Raw genomic sequence first — 18,076 nt, forward strand, 5'->3', positions numbered from 1 at the left:
GGGCACGAGCAGCGTCCGAGCAGCGCGGGCTGTTCGGGGAGGATGGGGATGGAATTCCACGGAAAAGGCACACGGACACTCTCCCCTGGCTGCATTTACCGCAGCCCCGCGGCGTGCCCGGCATCCCCGGGCGGGCGGCAGCGCTGTGCCGAGCGGCGGCTCCCGGAGCCGGCCCGGGGGCTGCGCTTCCTCTGCTCCCGGCGAGGGCTGCGGGGAGCGCCGGTCCGTAAAGCGTGGGAAGAGCGGCCGGGAAAGCACGGCCGCGTCCCCCGGAGCGGGACAGGCAGGGCAGGGCAGGGACAGGACAGGGACAGGGAGCAGGGCAGGGGGACAGGGGCAGGACAGGACAGGGACAGGGCACAGGGGCAGGGCAGCGGGGACAGGGGACAGGGGCAGGGCAGGACAGGGCAGGGCAGGGGACAGGGGCAGGACAGGAGGACAGGGGCAGGACAGGACAGGGGGACAGGGACAGGGACAGGGGGACAGGGGCAGGACAGGACAGGGCAGGGCAGGGCAGGACAGGGCACAGGGGCAGGGCAGCGGGGACAGGGGCAGGGCAGGGCACAGAGAAAGGGGGACAGGGGCAGGACAGAGGAACAGGGGGACAGGGCAGGACAGGGCACAGGGACAGGGCACAGGGACAGGGCAGGGGGACAGGAGCAGGGCAGGGGACAGGGGACAGGGGCAGGGCAGGGGACAGGGGCAGGACAGGACAGGGCAGGGCAGGGGACAGGGGCAGGGCAGGGGACAGGGGCAGGACAGGACAGGACAGGGCAGGGCAGGGGACAGGGGCAGGACAGCAGCCCCAGAGCAATTCCCACCCCCGGGCACAGCGGAGAGGGTTTAACCCTGTGTGGGCTGGGGAGGATGGGACTGGGGGTGTGGGATGTGACTCGGTGCCTGCCCCGACACAGAACAGAGGCGCTGGGATCACCTCTGGCCATCCCTACCCCATCAAGGGGCACTGGGGACACCTCTGGCCATCCCTACCCAAACCAGGGGCACTGGGACATCCCTGCCCACCCCTACCCAAACCAAGGGCACTGGGGACACCTCTGGCCATCCCTACCCCAGCAAGGGGCACTGGGGACACCTCTGGCCACCCCTGCCTGTGCAAGGGGTGCTTTGCTAGCCCTGCCCACAGGAGCATCCTCGCAGTGATGCCACCAGCTTTGTCCTCTCGTTAAAGCCTCGCAGTGACTGAGCAGCGAGCCTCAGGGAGAGCTGGAAAAGACTTTTGCTGTCGTGTCTGGGTGGGATCAGAGGCTGGAAACCCAGCAAGGCACTTCCTCATCCTGGAAAAGCACTGCAGGCCCCTGTTCCTCCCCGAGTGACAGCCCTGCCAAGGCACTGTCACACATTTCCAGGCAGTATTAGAGTAGAGGGGAGAGATGGCAGCGAATTTGCATTAAAAATGGTCACGTTGGCATTTGCTTCATGCTGAACATCTCTTCAAAGCAGCACACATTTTCACAGGGAAGAGGAGAGGAAGGAGCACACTGTCCCAGGTATGAGACCCATGCCTTTGTCCCGAGCAATTTTCATCTTAAGAATAAAAGAACCGCATAAAGGAAAATACTGCTGAGCACATTGGTTTGCAATTTTCCAGCCTTTAAAGGCTGGTCCCATCACTTTCCTCCCAGAGAGGTTTGTTCTCTGGCCCCTGAGGACACTGTTTCCTTGCCAGATCCTAATTTTCAAACCTCAGCTCTTTCAGCCCGTTCCAATAAACATCACAAGAATGTTGCTAAATAGGGAAAGTGCTGCTTTTTTTTTTCTCTCTTTTTTTTTGTTCTCCTTAAGCCTTAAGAAGGAGAGAAAGATTTTGTTAAATGTTAAAAAAGGATTACTGGGGGCTGAGGCACTGTTTATCCTAGCAGGGAGGGTTTTTGGAGTTGGGGAAATGGGCCTGGGTGGGGCTGGAAAATCAAGGAATATTGCCTTGGCACTGGAATTGGTGGGATGTTTGCAGTGCCCCTCTGTATCCCAGCTCTTCCCAAGGATGGGATGAAGATGAACACAATGGGATGGAGATGGCCACGCTCATCAGGCTGTTTCAGGCAGTTTAAAGACTCTGGATTGTGCTTTTCCTCATTCCAGCATCCCTGGTCCATCCCCACCAGGCCAAGGCCATGGCTTTGGGCACAGGGAGCAGACTCAGCCTGCCTGAAGAATGCCAGACTTATTAGCGATTATTTTAATGAAGTGAAAGCTCATCAATGGCTCTAGGAGCCAAGCAGCTGCTGGAAATCTCCGACTGCACCGTGCTGGGCACTCTGGGGTCCCTTCGTGACCCTTTGTGGCATCCCCGGGGCGGCTGGGGAAGCCCAGCTTCATTCCCTGTGTCTGGCAACGCTGGGAATGTTCCAGCAGCTCCATGGGTGGTGAGAAAACCCCCGAAAGGAGCTGCGAAAGCATTGAGAGAAACCAAAAACCTTCGAGCAGAAGATGCTGCAGGAACTGCCCTGCCCTCTCAGGGGGAGGTGAGAGCTCAGTTGACTGGGGTGGAAAATTCCTGAGATTTGCAAGTCAAAGAGAGACAAATGAGTTGTAAGAGGTCGATGCTTTTCTGGGTCAGGGGCTTTATCCAGCGATAAATTCCCTGCTTGTTCCCAGCGTGTGGAAATTTGGGGGTTGCTACCTGAGCTGGTGAGGTTTCCTGGCTCGAAGTGTGGCCTGGGAATGCCTGGAAATGCTGGGATGGGAGAAGTTTTAGTCCAGAGATGGCACCTACATGGAGGGTAACCATGCATCCGCAATCTTGTGCAGTTCCATGTGAAACACAACAATGACTTCATGTGCTCACACATCTAATGAAAATATTTTGAATTTAATGAAAAATGAGGAAAAGATATGTGGCCATTTTGATCCCTAATCCGTCTGCCCATTCCAGAACCTGGAATTCTGTTCCTAAATTCCCCAGCCTCATTTTCACTTCCTTGTGGTTTTCTTTTTCTTTTTTTCTGCTTCTCTATTTGCAATTTCAGTCAGCCAAGCCGAGCGAGCCTTGCCACGCATTGAGACATCCCTTTAACTCCCTTTCCAGGATGTAATTTCTCGGAATTTTTGTGAAATCCATCTGCATGGATCCCTGTGCATACAAATCCAATGACACCATTCTAATCAGACTTAAATGCTGCAGCAGCCCGCTCCCATTTAAGCTAATAGCTCCCAGCAGGCAAAGGTTGTTATCCTTTATGGACCAGCCCTCTGGGGAGCCACAGGGAACAGCTTGGAACAACAGGGAATGCATTTGGAAGTTGCCAAACTTTACTTACTGCCTCGCAGGGCTTTGGGATTTGGTGATTTTTAATTTTTTAATTTTTTTTTTCTCCTTCCCTACATGCACAGCAAAGGCTTCTGAGCCTTGATGTGCTCGTCTAAAATGGGAATTTCAGTTTGTAATCGCTCTCTCAAATTCCCAGGATTATTGGCTCTCACCTGCGTGGGCAGCTGGAAGAATTTGGATTATCTGTTTTTTAGAAGAGGAGAAAACGCGAGGGACCTCCAGCCTGAGAAATCCCAGCGAGTTCTGGGGATTAACTCGTGGCCTTCCAGGCGGGGATGTTGGAGGCGAGATCCTTGGGAAATGCCAGAGCTCTGCTAACAGGTTTGTAAATGGAGGTGCTTTGGTTTAAAAGGGGATATTTATTAGGTGTGCCGGTGGAAGGAAAACAAGCACAGATGGGGGATAAATCTCCCTGAGCAGCAGTGCAGCACTCCCAGATCGTTCAATAACCAGATTTTAGCACCTCTTGGCTTTCCCAGCAGCTCTGGGGGTGGGACAGGAGCCTCACCCAGCACAGGAGGAGCCGCCAGCCCTGTCCAGCCTTTTCCAGCTGCTTGGAATTCTCCAGGCGCTGTCTCTGAGGTTTCCTCAGATGGGTCTGTACTGAGGAGAGGGGTTTGAATGAAAGGAAAGTATTTCACAGAATTCCAGAACCGTTGAGGCTGGAAAGCCCTTCAGGATCATCGAATCCAAGCCGTGCCTGATCCCCACCTTGTCCCCAGCCCAGAGCACTCAGTGCCACATCCAGCCCTTCCTGGGACAGCTCCAGGGATGGGCACTCCAAACCTCCCTGAGCAGCTCCTCCCAATCCCTGAGCACCTTTTCCATGGGGAAATTCCTGCTGCTGCCCACCCTGAGCCTGCCCTGGCAGAGCTTGTAGGCCATTTCTTCCATTTCCTCTTGTCCCTTGTTCCTGGGAGCACAGCCCGACTCCAGCCTGGCTCTGCTCACCTGGAGAAGGTTCTCCTGAGCCTCCTTTTCTCCAGGCTGAGCCCCTTTCCCAGCTGGAGCCAGGCTGGGAGAGCTGGGGGTGCTCCCCTGGAGAGGAGAAGCTCCAGAGAGAGCTCAGAGCCCTGCCAGGGCCTGAAGGGGCTCCAGGAGAGCTGGAGAGGGACTGGGGACAAGGGATGGAGGGACAGGACACAGGGAATGGCTCCCACTGCCAGAGGGCAGGGATGGATGGGATATTGGGAATTAGGAATTGTTCCCTGGCAGGGTGGGCAGGCTCTGGCACAGGTGCCCAAAGCAGCTGTGGCTGCCCCTGGATCCCTGGAATTGTCCAAGACCAGGCTGGACAAGGCTGGGAGCAGCCTGGGACAGTGGGAGGTGTCCCTGCCATGGCCGGGGTGGCACTGGGTGATTTTTAAGGACCATTCCAACCCCACCCAGTCCATGATTCTCTGGGAATGCTTTGGGATTGGGATGCAGCTGCACTCCATCCCTCCTGGGAGAGCTCCTGGGTGCCCCAGGCTGGCCTGGGCTGGAATCCTGGCACCCATTCCATGAACCATCCCTCACATCCTGCTCCAGCCTGCTTGTCTGGAGTGGGCCCTTGTCTTCTGTACTCCTCACTGTACAAATCTGCTGCTGGGGATGGAATTATTCATCTCCCCAGCCCAGGGAACATTAATGGGACACAAATAATGGACTGATTTTCCACAGCACTCCTGAAGATGAATGGGCTTCCTAATCCTTATTTTATCTGGGAAGAGTTGAAGCGTGGTGAATTGAAGGTCTGCAGATCCCTCTCTGTGCACTCCCAGGCCTTGCTTGAGGTGCTGTTTAGCATTCCATGGGCAGATTCCTGAAGTGTGGATGAGCTGATCCCCCCTTGCAGTGGGATGTGAAATCTCCAGGGGTGCAGCCAGGGCCCCTCAGGAGAGCCCAGAGATGGTCCCAGTGGCTTCTCCGGAGTTCTGGGTGTTGCTGCCACCTTCCCCTCAAAGAGCCAGGGAAGAGCCCAGCAGGAGAGAAGGGAAGAGCAGAAAAATGCACAGAATATTCCCTGAATCCGCCCTGATGTTGCTGCTGTTGGTTGTTGTGTGCCTGGGATCCCTGTGGGTGGTCTGCTCCATCAGATGATCCCGGGTGAGGAGATCTCCTGAGGAGCTGTGCTTGTCCCAGAAATGGGAAAATGTTCATCCCAGGAAGAGGAGGACAGTGCTGGCAGCTTTTCTGGATTTTATGGCACAGCAGCAGGTCCTGCTTGGTCCTGAAAAGAGACAGATCCCGATTTTTTTGGTTGGAAAAGACCTTTAAGATCAGCAAATCCAACCATTAAAGAGATGTAGATGTGCAAATGTTCCTGGGTGGGGTTTAATGGGGAGGGTATGGAATTCCCACAGGGATCAGCGAGGTTGTGCCATGGGATGGGGTTGGATCTCTGCCCACTGTGTGCCCTGGCAGGTCTTCTCCCAAAAAACCAAAGGTGATCGACAGCATGCTGGACCTGGATCAGCTGAGCCAGAGCATTCATTCCCCAAAATCCTCTCTGGTTTCTCTTCTGCTTGTGTGGAGGTCCCCAGGGAGGTGGAAACTCTCCTGGGGGTCTTTTTCCTCTAAAAGTCACTCTCCAAGGTTATTCTCCTGCTCCTGGAGACACTCCTGTGTTCTCTGGCCATCTCCCTGCCCCCAAGGCTGGCCTTCTCGGCCCCCACATTTCTGCTCCAAAAGAAGCTCCAAACCTCTCCTAGACTTCATTTTTTGAGACCAGATGCTCCTTTTCCACATATCCACACACATTTTCTCCTTCTATCCCATCCAGTTCTGCTCCCAGACTTCCCCAGTGCTTTTCCCCAGCTTTTCCCCAGGGAGTGATGAACTCCCCAGGAGGTGAAGCAGCCTGGGGTGGAATGTCCAGCTCCTGGTGGCACTCCCCAGCTCCCTGAAGGGGCCTGGGAGCAGGGAGGGCTCTCCCAAAGGCCCAGCAGTTCCAAGCTCATGGATTGTCCTCTTTCCTGCCACCAATCCATACAAACCTGGCCATATTTCAACCTTCTGTGCTCACCTCAACTCTGTGGTTTTATTTTCACCACAGGCCCCTTGTTCCTGGATGCTCTGGAAAGAGAATTAGTGCCTAATCCTTCTATATGTGGCTCCATGCTTTGCATATCATCTCTGTGTCCCTTGTCCCCAACATCTTCTCTTTTGTGATGAGCTGAGCTCGTGTCTGAACTCTCTTCCCTGATCCTAGAAGGTTTTTTCCTCCCATCCTGGGAGATTACAACTAATTCAGTGCCCAGCCATGCATGCCAAAATTTAAATAATAAATCATCTCTCCCTGCTAGCAAACACCCCTGGACACGAAGGCAAAGCTCCCACTCCTTCCCTGGAAAATGGGGCTCTGCCTCAACCTGAGAATTTGGGGAATTGTGGATTGGGGGTGCTTCCCACCTGCCTGCACATCCCCCCTCCCTTCCCTGCCTGTCTTGGCTCTGCTCTGAAGGAAATGATTGCGTTGGGATCCTCCAGATGCCAGGGAAGGGAGCAGGGGAGCCCAGAGGAGCCGATGTGGGGCGAGGATTGAAGGGAAGGCACGGCAGAAAATGAGAGCAGGGAACAAACCTGGGGTGCAGGAGGATGAGAGTCGGTGTGTGACCCACGTGCCAGCGTGCTAAATTCCCCTCTCCACCACCCTAAAAGGGTTTTATCCTTTAACCAACACCGTGGTGAGAGGTTTATTCAAGTAGAAAATTTTTAATTGCATTCTCTTGTAGTCAAATATTAATGGAAGGACCTTGTACAAATAAAAGTGAATAATGCAACAGCTTAGCTGACAACATTGTTTCACATTCATTGCAGATTGTGAACCTTCATTAAAATGGATTATTTTTGCTTTGGAGATTTAAGCAGCAACATGACTTTCCCCTCTCGCTGGCCCTGTTCTGCCTGAGCCCGCAGAGAGCTCGGGCCAAGGAGGAGCTTGCAAAATTAATTCTGAAAGAAGAGGTTGAAACTTCCAGGACGTGAATTTTCCTCATCCCCTCAGCTCAGAGGAGAGCTCAGCACAGAAATCATCAGGCAAGGGGCTGGAGCAGACCCCTGCCATGGAGGAGGGCTCAGGGGGCTGGGCAAGGCTTGGGAGAGGCAGGGAAGGATCTAAGCAGTGACCTCTTGGAAAGGAATCTGAGGGGATCCAAACCGAAGGGGCTCGGAGGGGGACCTTTGCGTTAGGACAACAACTCCACCAGCTGGGAGGGTCAGCTGCTCCTTCTGAGCCAGCCTGGACACTGTGAGGGGTCTGAGAACAGCTCCGGCTGAGCCCAGCCCAGAGCAATCCTGGTCAGAGAATCCCAGAATGGTTTGGGTCAAAAGGGAATTTAAACCTCATCCCATTCCAATCCCCTGCCACGGCAGGGACACCTCCCACTGTCCCAGGCTGCTCCAAGCCCTGTCCAACCTGGCCTTGGGCACTGCCAGGGATCCAGGGGCAGCCACAGCTGCTCTGGGCACCCTGTGCCAGGGCCTGCCCACCCTGCCAGGGAACAATTCCTAATTCCCAATATCCCATCCAGCCCTGCCCTCTGGTATTGTAAATGCAGGTGAAGCCAGTGGGAAGAAATGATGATGTCTGACTCCAGTTCAGAAGGCTGAATGATTCCTTTATTATAACTATACTACAATACATTAATATACTGTTTAAAGGGGAAACTAAAACCACAAACCTACTTGTTCTAACTACCATATCTAACTCACAACTCGTGACCTTCTCTCCAGAGCCCAGCCCCAGGTGGGTTGGATTGGCCATCAGCTCAAACAATCCTCACCAGAATCCAACCAAGCAATCACCCCAGATAAACAATTCTCCAAACACATTCCACATGGCAAAAACAAGGAGCAGAAATAAAACTGTTTGCTCTTTCTTTCCTCTGTGCTCCTCTATGAAAAATCTTGAAAGAGAGAAGAATGTGCCTGCGACACTCTGGCACTGGTGAGCCATTCCCTGTGTCCTGTCCCTCCATCCCTTGTCCATTCTCTCTCTCCAGGTTTCCTGTGGCTCCTCCAGGCCCTGCAAGGCCACCCTGAGCTCAGCCCAAAGCTTCTCCTCTCCAGGTGAACAATCCCAGCTGTGCCAGCCTTTCCTGCCAGCAGAGCTGCTCCATCCTCTGCTCATCCTGGAGCCTCCTCTGGCCTGGCTCCAGCAGCTCCAGCTCCTCCCTGTGCCCTGCTTGTCCAGGAGCCCCATCCCAGCTCCAGGACTGTCACCACCAAATGATCCAGGCAGCTCCAGCAAACCCCTCTGCAGGAAGGGATCCAATATCCCCAGGAGATATCTAAACCTCTCCAGGATTTTGCCCCAAGCCATGGGAGCAGCCCCACATGGGAAGCAGGAGGCAGGAGGCTCCCACCAGGAGCAGCAGTGCAGCTCTGGTGTCCCAAGGCAGAGCTTTCCTGCCGGGAATTTGAGAGGGATGCAACCCAGGCACTCAACTGGCCCCAGCACTGCGCTCTTTGTGGGCACAAAGGAGCTCCAACTAATTTTCCCCAAAATCCCCTTCTCCTCACCCATCTGCCTATTGCTTGGCTGGGAAGTGGAAGCTGTTCCCAATCTTCCCAGCCACACATTTTCCCGTGCCTAACCCAGGATTAATTGGGGTTTGGAGCTGTGGCTGTGGGAAGGCTCTGATGTCCTCCAGTACAGTTTGACTCCTGAGTTCCTTGGCAATTCTAATTCCTCGTTCACGTTTCAAACAGCAATTCCTTGTTATTTTTAGTCCTAAAACATTATGAACATAGAGGAAACGAGACACCTACAGAAGTTGCCCCTGTGCAAAATTATGAATGATTCAAAAGTGCTGTCGCAATTGCCAAGCTCTCCTGTTCTAAAAAGCTTTGTAATATTCACAGTATGGGCTTGGCTGGCTCCTGAGCAGTGCAAAACACCCGGCAGAAATTAATTGTCGAGCCCTGAATTTACCCTCAGGGAATCAAAGATAAAAGCACTGAGATTGGGGGGTGATAAGGGAACCCCACCCTCCACCTTGTGCAAAGGGAAACTGCTCCTGCCTCGGTTTCCCCTGCTCCAGCATCGCCCTGGGGGGTGGGAAAGTGGAATATCAGCACCGGGGGATCCCGTGAAAGCGGCTTTAAGGGGTTGGATCAATTAATTCGCGGCTGGTATCTCGTGGTGCAGGTGTTCAGGGGCCCCGTGGAAGTCACTGTGGGGCCACTCGCTGTCACTGTGAGCTGTGGGGTGACCGGGGGATTTGAATTTGTACAATGGCCTCACTGTCGAGGCAGACGAGCCCCTGACACGGCAGCACTTATAGTCCATAAAGCAGCAATTATCCCTGTTATTAGATCATCCCATTTCCAGCCGGAATCCTTCGCCTGTGGAGCATGCAAAGCAAGCCAGTGCCTCTCCCAGTGCCGGGCTAATCTGTGCTAATCCATTAGGAAAATCACCCGGACAATAACCAGAGACAAACGTTCCATGTCTTCCAAGCATCCGGCCCTCCTTAATGGAATCTGACCCACAAACGCCATGGCTGGGGCTGCAGGGTGCTGGGAGAGTTGGGTTGGAAGAACATCTGCACCTGGGAATTTGGAATCACAGTTTGGAGCCCTGGGGCACCTCCTGACCTCAGCCTTTTCTTGGGCTGTGACTGAACTGGTCCACAAACATTCTGTGGTCCTTTGAAACGGGACCCCTGCCCCCAAAGCAGGTCATTTCGGAGCAGCTGCTGCTGCCTCGGGGCAAAGCTCTGCACATGGAGTCGCTCCAAAATGTAGCGTTTGTGTGACCAGGACCTTTGGGAATCGCAGGGACAATAAAACTCCAGTAGGTCAGGAGAGAGAGTGTATTTTTCTTACTTAAAGCCACCATGATGGTGACGTCTCCATGTGACAGCAGCGGGGCACTGGATGAGATCCCAAAGGGCAGCAGAGCCTGCAGGGGATGGAATTCCTGACCTCAGGAACAGCAGGTCCATGCTGGAGAGCTTTTTCTGCATGTCCATCGTGCCCCTAGACACAGCTCAGAGGCCTCTGAAGGTGCCCAGGTGACTCTGAAGTGTCACTAAGGCGCTCTGCCCACGCTGCTGGCTGCTCCTCATTGCACCTTGTGTGGCTGTTCCTTACAGATCCATAACCCCTTGTTATGGATCCCTCAGCACTGCTTCCTTATCCCCTTTTTAAGGGTTCCTCATGGCTGATTCCTCATCCCTGACTCCGTGGTGCAGATATTGAGGGGATAACTCCGTGAGGACGCTCTCGTGGTGCCACGAGGCCTGGCAGCAATCCACTGAGGCCTGGGCTCTGCCATGCTTGTGCTCCTCGCTCTCCCATCGCAGCAGGGAGAAGCAAAGCCACAAGGGGATGCCAGATAGATTCTCGTCTCTGCCTGGATTTCTGCTCCTTGGGAGGGAATCTGGGCTGTGGCGATGAATATTTTAGAAACGTGGGGCTTGGGAATCTCGATGGCAACATGTTTTAGCAGCACTCGGCAAACACAGCCCTGGCTGTGTCTGTGCTCCCGCTGTCTATCGGCATCTCCGAGCCGAGCTGCGAGACTCCGCCGGAGCCGCTCAGCGGAGCCGGCTCTGCCTCCCCCCGCCAGCCTTTTATTCAAATAAACCTTGGGATAATGACATGCAGAAATCCTCTGCTCCCGCAATGTTGATATTGCACATTCGGGAGGCACTGCAGAGGGGGTGCATGTGGGCAGAGCCATACGGGCGGTGGCAGCTGCTGCCAGGCTGGCACAGCGGAGCCGCCGCCGCTCCAGACGCTTCCCACGGTCTCACACTTCGCTCGAGCACCGAATTCCCTGCCGAGTTTGGGGTGCTGAGCCCCTCCACACATCCCGGGAGGGAGGATCCGCCAGCGGCGTGGCGCTGGGAGTTATTTCGGGAGGAGCCGCTTGGCTCTGGAGCTTGGGCAGTGCCAGAGGCTGCTCCGGGCTCATCCCGGCTGGAATTGCTCAGGGATGAGGCACCTGCAAGGTGCAGCCCCGTGGCTGGGGCCTGCAGGTGGCTGTCCCCTGGCTGGAGGTCCAGAGCCTGAGGAAAAGCCCTGGGCACGTGGGATGTTGGGATGGAGAAGACAAACGGGATGCTGGCTCCTGGAGCTGCAGATGGACACCAGGACACCTCCAGCAGCTCTGCACCCGCCTGTGGGAGCACCTGCACACAGCACCGGGCACTGCTGGCCCTCAGGACAGCCCTGTCCCCAGAGTGACAGTGGGGATGGTGATGCTGGGGGCTCTGCAGCCATCATAGAGCCCAAAGTGCCAAGGACACCTCCCTAAGCCGCATCCCATGTCTCCACTTCTCATCCTCATCCTCATTCTCCTCATCCTCATCCCCATCCCCATCCCCATCCCCATCCCATCCCATCCCATCCCATCCCATCCCATCCCATCCCATCCCATCCCATCCCATCCCATCCCATCCCATCCCATCCCATCCCATCCATCCCATCCCATCCCATCCCATCCCATCCCATCCCATCCCATCCCATCCCATCCCATCCCATCCCATCCCATCCCATCCCATCCATCCCATCCCATCCCATCCCATCCCATCCCATCCCATCCCATCCCATCCCATCCCATCCCATCCCATCCCATCCCATCCCATCCCATCCCATCCCATCCCCATCCTCATCCCCATCCCATCCCATCCCCATCCTCCCACATCCCTCTGCAGCCCAGGTGGACACTCGAATTCATGTTTGGTGGGAAGACTCCTCAGGAGCCGCAGCACCAGCCCCAGGCAGGGAGGCTGGAGGGAAATGCAGCCAGGCTGGACTTTGGGGGGAAGCAGGAGAGGGCTGGGAGAGGACAGAACCCTGGGGCTGGAGGGGAGGGAGGCAGGAGCACAACTCGGAAAAATTCTGGATATTTTCCCAGGGAAAAGTGCCTGTATTTCCAGCACTGATGCAAAAGCCATGGAAAGGCAGGAATTCTGTGCCCCAGGAGCAGGAAGGGCCCAGCCTCCAGTCCCACCTGCAGCTCTCCTGCTGGGATGAGGCTGCTCCCCCAAGGGGGTGTTTCTTCCTGGATTTTGCCAGGAAAAGGAACTTGCATGCAGGCAGGGCTTCTGTGATTCTGCTTTTTTCACCCCAGCCAAATTTTCAAAGAGTTCTCAAAAAAAAAAAAAAAAAAAAAAAAGAAAAGGAAAGAAAAAAAAGAAGGGAATAAAACATGAAGAACCTCTTGGATATAATGCTGGAGGCTTTGGAGTTTTGAACAAAACAGGTTTTCTTCAGAAGAAAATGACCACAAAAACCCACAGAAGCAACCTAGAACTACTTTAAAATCTGGACATGTTTTTCATGCAGAACCCTGCAATTTTAGGCCCGAATAATGGTTTGGGTTTTTTTCTTTTATTAAATGAAATTTGTATTTTTTAATCACTCACCAAAGAAACAAGAGATCCAAAGGGAATTGTGATAAATTATCCTGGAAATAGGCATTTGCCATGTGCTGACTGGTTCTGGAGCATCTTGCACCAGAAAAGCAGGATTTTCCTGGGATGTCTGCATGGGCCCAGCATGAGCTGGTCCAGTTTGTGCTGTCTGGGTGATGAAATGATCAGAATACCCCAAATATTGGCATTCAGACCAAGCTGGTGCCTTGATGCAGCTGCACCAACATTCTTCATCTCCCTTCCCTCTGCTGGGATTTTTTCCTGCTGTCCCAACTTTGGTTTCTTCCTTGTGCTTTCATCAAAACCAGAAGAAATTCCTTAAAAAATAAAATCAAATAAAGCTACCTTGAATGTTAATAACAAAATGAACACAGGGAGGATTTTTTTTTTTTTTAATTTTGAAGACTTGCTCTTCCCCAGATAACCCATGAATAGGGGAGGGGAGAAGGACAGGAGAAACTCTGGGGTGCACCATTCCTGTTGCAGCAACTGCAGTATTTCCCAGCTCATTTTACCTATTCCCATCCCTCTGGGGCAGAAATTTGCACTATTTTTGAATTATTATTGTGAAGAATCCATTCATTTACAGGCCAGTTCTGTAGAAAAATCCCAGTATGATTTGGTTGGGAGGAACCTTTAAAGCTATCCATGCAATCCCAGTGAGCAGGGACAGCTCCCACCACTCCACGAGGCTCAGGAAAACTGCCCTTGGCATCACCAACCTTGGAATTGTTTGGCTTGGAAGAGACCTGAAGGATCCAGCTCTCTTGGAAGGCAAATTCTGGGTTTGGGAGAATCATACAGAGCAGGGAGGGAGAGGTGGAGGGACACAGAAGAAACCCAGGAAGGGGATTTGGGGTGGATTTTCCAGGTGTGACATCCAGCCAGGAGCTCATCCTGATGCTCCTGCGAGGATATTCCTGCTCCGTGCACAGAGTGGGAGCCCAGGAATGGCTCTGACCAATGCTTTAGAGAATGTGTAAATAGTAATCAATCATCAATAATCGTTATGATCATTTTGCAGCTTTCTGGGTTGATTGTGGAAGTTCTATCGCTCCTGCTGGTGCCATTCCCAAAGTCCTGCCCGTGCTTCCCTGTTTGTTCCCTGCAATTAGCTGTGAGGAGATAAGACAGGTGTCACTAACGTTCAGACAGAGGAGAAGGAAGCAGCAATTTGCATAAATTAATTAAGAAACTGACCTCGTTCCCCATCACTCCTTGGAGACCGAGCCAAACCCCCCAGTTTATCAAACCAACACCGACTTCGACACCTGAATGGAGCTCTCCCCAAACCAAACGACAAAATTAATCCCCAGCAGAAGCCACCACGAGTCCCTTCCCTTCAGTCATTTATTTTTTCAGCCGTCCCAGCGATTTATTTTTAAACATATCAGGACGTTATGTTCCGTGACATTTCCCATCCACACAACACCATATGTATTGGCAAGTGATTCCTCCTGGAAACGGCGGGCTCGTGGATGCAGGGAGAGCTGGCAGCTCGCTGCTCCCACCCCTTTTGGGGCTGTGCCCTCATTGTTTCACGGCCACGCTTTGATTGGAGAGAGCCGAGTGGCTGCTTTGGAAAATCAGATATATTGGATTTTTCTGGGAGTGTCGGAGGCCACACCTTCACTCCAGGAGCCCTGTAGGGTGCTGGGCATGGAGTGCTGCATTCCAGAGCTGCATTTTGGGGTTGGAGGAGTCGCTGGAAGTGCAGACAGCAGGTTCTGTGCGAGCCCTGCCACCCCCACTCTGAGATTTCCCCAGGCAATGCTCCTCCAAGCCGTGCAGCCTGGGGACAGCAGTCACCAGCTCAGGGGATCTCCTGGAATCATGGAATGGTTTGGGTTGGAAGGGACCTTAAAGCCCACCGCATCCCACCCCTGCCATGGCAGGGACACCTCCCACTGTCCCAGGCTGCTCCAGCCCTGTCCAGCCTGGCCTTGGGCACTGCCAGGGATCCAGGGGCAGCCACAGCTGCTCTGGGCACCCTGTGCCAGGGCCTGCCCACCCTCACAGGGAACAATTCCTAATTCCCAATATCCCATCCATCCCTGCCCTCTGGCACTGGGAGCCATTCCCTGTGTCCTGTCCCTCCATCCCTTGTCCATTCTCTCTCTCCAGGTTTCCTGTGGCTCCTCCAGGCCCTGCAAGGCCACCCTGAGCTCAGCCCAAAGCTTCTCCTCTCCAGGTGAACAATCCCAGCTGTGCCAGCCTTTCCTGCCAGCAGAGCTGCTCCATCCTCTGCTCATCCTGGAGCCTCCTCTGGCCTGGCTCCAGCAGCTCCAGCTCCTCCTGTGCTGGGACAGGGCTGGGGCAGCTCTGCAGCTGGGGGCTCACCTGAGCACAGGGGCACAGAATTTCACATCAAGATCTCTCTCCTCCTTGGGGAGCTGATCTGATCCCTTTTCCCTCACAAATCATTCACCCAAATAAGTCACTCAGAAAATTATTCCAAAGATAAACCTGGGAATGGTCATGGAACTGGCCCCCACACTGGGAAGTGGCTGAGTCAGAAGTGTCCTCACATCTTGCATGCTTTGACCTCTTCCCATCTCTGTTCCTGGCCCAGCTGCTGCAGGGGAAGAACACAAAGTGGAATTAAAGCACTTTTTAGCAAATCCCCATCAATAATTGACAGGAGGAAAAAACGAATCCAGGTGCTTGAAGACAGAGTGTAAACCATAATTAAAACCTCCCAGTAGTGCTCTGACAGATGGCACAATGCAGACCCTGAAAATTGTCCATGAACGTTTATTTGATATCTGAGAACGCTGGCTGCCAGCAGGCTGGGGTGCTGGGACTGCACCACCACTGAATCCCTGATATCCAGGGAGAAATTCTCTGCATTACCTCACCATTCCCATAAAACCATCCTGGAAATGATGTAAGGAAGACCAGGATGCTCAGAAATACCCTATCCTGGATGCAAACCCTCCTTGCAGAGATATCAAACCTCAGCACACAAATGTGGCCAGAAACATGACCAAAAGCGGGGTTGTTTTGTTGCAGGAACAAACTGTGGTGTTTTGAGGTGGGATTTGCAGTCCTGGAGCAGGTTCTGCAGCCCTGATGGGAAAAGGTTGCTGAACGTGTTCCAGCTTTACGAAGGCAGCACAAGAACAGCTCCTGCACACCCATCCCTCTGAGAAGCTGCAGCCAGACCCTAATTCTGCTTCCCTGCTAATATTTGCTGCGCACATTTCTGCCCCAGCCCCTCCTGCCAGCCTGTGAGGTGATTTCCCCTGCCTTTGGAGAGCAGCTCATGTGTCGGAATCTGAGGTATTGATGATCCCAGATTGTAGAAAGTCTCTGTCTTTCAGCCCCGCTGCCAAAGCAGAAGCCATAATTGGTCTGTGCTGGTTTCAGGGTTGTTTATTCTGTTTATCTCTAACATGTTCTGCTGCCCTGCCCAGCTCTGTCCTGCAGGGCAGCGTGTGGGGCTCTGCCCTCAGTGGGATGTGACAAACATTAAATACCAGAAACTCCCTGGGCTGGATTTACAAGAACGTGCCAATATCTGTCACCTACGTTGGACAGTGTGTCCCCAGCCTGAACCAACAGAAAAATGCCAACACCACAGTGAGACATGGAGGGCATGAAGGAGGAGAAAAAGGACAAGGCACACCCAATTTCCTCCAGCTTGTCCCCTTTGGACCTCTCATCTAGAATCCTAAAATTTTACTTTTGCACCCGTGGCACACTTAATTATTACTGATATCAAACCCTCAGAGCTGGTAATTGATCCTGTAAGATTGAAAACTCTTTTGCATGGACAGAGATCACAGCCAGTGTCTCTGGGGGCTCTGTCCAGGGGGTTCCTGACCCCTGCCAGGGTCCCAGGGCAGCCAGAGGGAAGCCCTGGATTCCCACACTCATGGACAGAACTCCAGGAGCTGGACAATTCCTGGGGAGCAGCCGGGCTCTGCTGCCGAGGAGCTCCTGCGTGGGCCTGGCTCTGCAGTGCTCTGCAAATGTTCCTGCTATTTGTAATCAGCCCTGCTTGTCACACTTTGATATTTGTTCTCTCCAAGCACTCCTGCAGAGCCTGCCAACAGGAATGTTTTCCACACAAAGATGCAGCAGCATGTGTTTCAGACAGGAATTTTGAACTTATGAGCGCTCACCTCGGAAACCTGAGGAGTCTGATGTGATTAAGAAGCAGATCCACATCACCTGGCTTGTTTGCAGTCAAAACATTCCCAGGCTGGGATCAGGAACATCATGAAGCCCCAGAGGGATCATCCAGCAGCTCCTGGCTGAGGGAAGTGTCCCAATTCCCAAATTCAGCCCTGCATTAATCCACCCAGCAGGCAGGGCCAGGCAGACGGTGCTGGGAGCACAGAGTTATCCCGCACAGCCAGGGAGGTTCATAAAGCCCCAGACTGAGGAGAGGAAAGCTTTAAAGTGAAAAAAACCCTGCAGAAGAGATGATCACAGCACCGTGGGATGCTGAGCCTGGAGGAAATGCTGGGAGAGGCTCAGGCAGGTGGTGATGGTTGCCCTGCTTGGGTTTAGTAGGATGGAGATTTCTTGGCCTGGCCCACCCTGCAAGCTCTGATCCAGCTCTGGAGCCCAGCACGACTCTTCTCGGAGCTTTTCTCAGCTATGCTGCTGCAAAGGCACCATCAGCTCTGAACACCTGGGCGTGGAAGCCCTCAGAGCAGGAAAATGGCACCATCCTGGGCAGAAATGGTGGGGAGGAGGAGGAGGAGGTTCAGCAGCACAGAAGAAAATGGAAAATGACCCTGCTGTGCCAGTACTGCTCAGGAAATGCAGGCTGGTGACATTGGTCAGGTGACAACACTTTGGCAGAGGAAGGTGTCCTTGAGAAGGATTCCCATGACTCCAGAACTTTGTAGCACCATGGATAGAATCCCTGGGTGCTTCAGCCATGCCAGCCCTGTTCCTGGCATCCCAAGCCTGTGCAGGCTGAATTCTCAGGTGCTGCCCCCGTGCCTGTCCCCTGCTGCAGGATCTCTGTGCTCTGCCACCGTGCCCAGTGCCACCTCTGGCATGGGACACTTCGGAGCAGGAGCCAGGGGTGTGGATTGCAGGGAAGGGTTTCACTCCGTGGATGCACGGGATGGGAGCAGGGAATCCATCTGGCAATTCCAGCTGCACCTCAGGAGCTGCTTCTCCATCCATTTTGTGGCAAAGCAGGATGGAAAAGGTGAGGGAGGAGTCAAATCCCCAGCTCAGCTCAGCAGCAGCTCCAGTGAGGTGTGGGAATCCAGGGCTTCCCTCTGGCTGCCCTGGGACCCTGGCAGGGGTCAGGAACCCCCCTGGACAGAGCCCCCAGAGACACTGGCTGTGATCTCTGTCCATGGAAAAGAGTTTTCAATCTTACAGGATCAATTACCAGCTCTTAGTGTTTGATATCAGTAATAATTAAGTGTGGCACGGGTGCAAAAGT

The 18,076-nt window shown here is 53.7% G+C and overlaps 1 long non-coding RNA gene across 3 annotated transcripts; it reads left to right on the forward strand.

Moving 5' to 3' along the window:
- Positions 1-2,317: 2,317 nt before the first annotated feature.
- Positions 2,318-16,319, forward strand: LOC146766114 (uncharacterized). 3 transcript variants are annotated; one of them, XR_014958261.1, is made up of 3 exons: positions 2,318-3,302; positions 3,484-3,610; positions 8,275-16,319. It is a non-coding gene; the product is annotated as an uncharacterized LOC146766114 (long non-coding RNA). The 3 variants fall into 3 exon arrangements; XR_014958260.1 differs by lacking the exon at positions 8,275-16,319 and adding an exon at positions 4,952-7,683 and having other exon boundaries at positions 3,426-3,610; XR_014958259.1 differs by lacking the exon at positions 8,275-16,319 and adding an exon at positions 4,952-7,683.
- The last annotated feature ends 1,757 nt before the right edge of the window (positions 16,320-18,076 follow it).

This window comes from Lonchura striata, chromosome 13, assembly GCF_050655825.1.
Source record: "Lonchura striata isolate lonStrDom1 chromosome 13, ASM5065582v1, whole genome shotgun sequence".
Classification (NCBI taxonomy): Eukaryota; Metazoa; Chordata; class Aves; order Passeriformes; family Estrildidae; genus Lonchura; species Lonchura striata.